This window comes from Triticum dicoccoides, chromosome 1A (genome assembly GCF_002162155.2).
Source record: "Triticum dicoccoides isolate Atlit2015 ecotype Zavitan chromosome 1A, WEW_v2.0, whole genome shotgun sequence".
NCBI classification, from domain to species: Eukaryota; Viridiplantae; Streptophyta; class Magnoliopsida; order Poales; family Poaceae; genus Triticum; species Triticum dicoccoides.
Genome location: NC_041380.1, coordinates 528,447,294 through 528,449,891, shown reverse-complemented (window position 1 = coordinate 528,449,891; position 2,598 = coordinate 528,447,294). Strand labels below are relative to the sequence as shown.

At 51.7% G+C, this 2,598-nt stretch overlaps 1 non-coding gene across 1 annotated transcript; it reads left to right on the top strand.

The window, feature by feature from the left end:
- Positions 1 to 1,422: 1,422 nt before the first annotated feature.
- On the top strand, positions 1,423 to 1,494 carry TRNAD-GUC. The gene has a single exon. It is a non-coding gene; the product is annotated as a tRNA-Asp (tRNA).
- The last annotated feature ends 1,104 nt before the right edge of the window (positions 1,495 to 2,598 follow it).

Here is a 2,598-nt window from a genome sequence, read left to right as displayed (position 1 = left end):
CATTAGCGATTGGAAGGGGGCATTGAGTTAGCATGCATATTGGAAGGTAGCTATGTATGGGAGACCACCTGTAGAATAGTAGAGTGTTGTCACGAAAGAACATCTAGACCCTAGATGGGGTTTGGGGAACCTCTATGCTAACAGATGTATTGAGTACATGAACAGTTTTAGCCCCATTGAGGTGAAGCAAAGGTGCGTGGAGGCCCACATACACAAAAGGATAAAACAAACGATATCTATTTGACTTTGAGCTTTGTTTTCGATACTTACTTTGAGTCATTTAGGAATACCATCCTATTAAAAGGGTCACACAAGGCATGTGTAGGATTCATGAGCCATATACATGCCAAACAACTACTCATACAACTCAGAAAAGCCCCAAGGTACTCCAATTCAGTTAAGCTTATTACTGAGGTTCTTAGCCGGGAACCGGACCTGATCTGCATTTTCTCGATTTTGCAAAATCTATCATGTTAAGCCCTTCAGAGTGGTAGTCAGGGCATGTAGCGGCACGACGAGGGGATCATCCGTAACTGCTTGTAGAAATCTCACACTACCTAATTAATATCCTCTTCCAGCCGCTAAGGCGCTATGCGGATCCTGAACGGTACAAATGGCTCTAGGTGACTAATGAGAATATCTCCATTCGTCGTCTTGCTTTGGTTCCTTGCGAGGTTGGGTCTCAGAGCCCTCCACTATCACGAGCATGGAGCACTGTCAGATCCCCATGAGTAGGCTTGGAAATCTCTCTAGAAATGTAAGTAGAAGCCCCTCATGGTCTCCATGATAACTAGAGGTTGGTCAGGTAGGGCCAGCCCCAGCTTCATCGAAATCTGGGAAGTCTAAGCATGTGAGCCCAGTGTCAAACAAGTGGTGGGCATTGTGGCGGCGGTATATTTCGAGTTTGAAGGCTCCACACGACCCCTTAATTTTCATCGTATTTAATTTATTTTACTAAGGGCCTCCATAAGCGTCTTGCGTTGAAGATGCCCTTAGGAGAATAAATTAAATACGATGAAAATTAAAAGCATGCAAGCGCCCCCTCCTTTTCAACGCTAGACTGTAATCACAAGCGCTAAAGCATCGGCGACTGCACTCAGCGCTTCGTCTCGTGCGGTAGAAAAAATCTCAAGCGTCTGATGCCTTTTCTAGCATCGATGCCATAGATGACGCCAGGATTGAAGGGCCTAACTGCCCTTAGACAAGGAAACAAATCCCGGCGCCCCTCTCTTAGCGTCCCCGTTGGACATGCCCTAGCGCTAACACCGGTTAGAAACTTAGAAAATATTTTTACCCATCGTGATCCTCATGGCAAGTTGCACCCAACACTGTCGATTAGAACTACCACAGAGGTGACCCCACTGGACCAGGAAGGGAGCAATCAGTGCTTGATACGTTAGAGGAGAATTTAATCACAAGCAAGTCGTTGTAGTATAGTGGTAAGTATTCCCGCCTGTCACGCGGGTGACCCGGGTTCGATCCCCGGCAACGGCGCTTTTTGTTTTTTCCCATTTCGTGCAATTTTAGAATTCCCCCTTTGTTTCTTTCTTTTTCTGATTGAAAGCAAAATAGGCGCTTTTTAATTCTCTCCAATTTCGTGCAATTTTAGATTTCCCCTGATTATTTCTTTCTTTCTTTGAAAGCAAAAATAGGCGTTTCTTTCCAATTGCTTTCCAACAATCGTTTCTTTCCTATATTTTTTTGAGAATGCGTTTCTTTCCTATTTTGAAACGAACGCGAACACAAAATATTTCGATTCTACTGGTTTCGGATTGGACGGAGCGGATAAAAGGCGGGGCAACATGGCCGAGTTTGAAGCCAACACGTTCTATTCTCATCTTGCTCCGGCGAGAACAAACAACACCTCCACCTCCACCTAGAAGCTCCATCGCGCCGCTGTCGATCGGCCGATCGATAAACCCGGCCATGGCCGACGACGGCGCTGATCGATCGATGGACGAGATGGGTTCGTTGACGATGGAGCAGCCCGGCGACTCCACCGGCACGGCTGTTCGGCCTCAAGGCTGCGTGCTCGCGCTCCCGACGCCTTCGGCTTTGGCGGGCGACAAGGAAGAAGAGGAGCCGGTTCGTGGGGCCGGAGATCAGGCCGACGACGGCGGCGAGGAGGACGAGGAGTCCTACGACAGCGACGACGGCAAGTCTTACGACAGCGATGACGGCTATGAGGAGGAGGAGAGCGACGGCGAGGTCGAGGTGCCGATCAAGATCGACCCACGCGTAGCGGCCGCGGCGAGCGGCGTCTGGGGCGGGCCGCCGCTACTGCGGGGCCAGTACGTGCCTGAAGGCCGGTTCCTCGGGCCGGCGCCGCGGTTCGTCTGCTCGGGGAACACGGCCGGCTTCTTGGGCGTCGCCGTCGTGGTGCCGCCGCCTGCTGAGGCTGATCGCCCGGCCGCCAGCCAAGAACAGGGAGCAGGCAAGGAGATCTTGGTGCTCTACCGCTACACCGAGTTTGAGGCGGCGCCCGAAGGCGTGGAGGTGTCCAAGAAAACGGTGCTGCACTATCTCCGTTTCGCCGTCCCGCCGGCCGGCGACGTGGCGGGCTCGCTCCAGTGGGCTGGGTCGTCGCTGGCGCCGCTG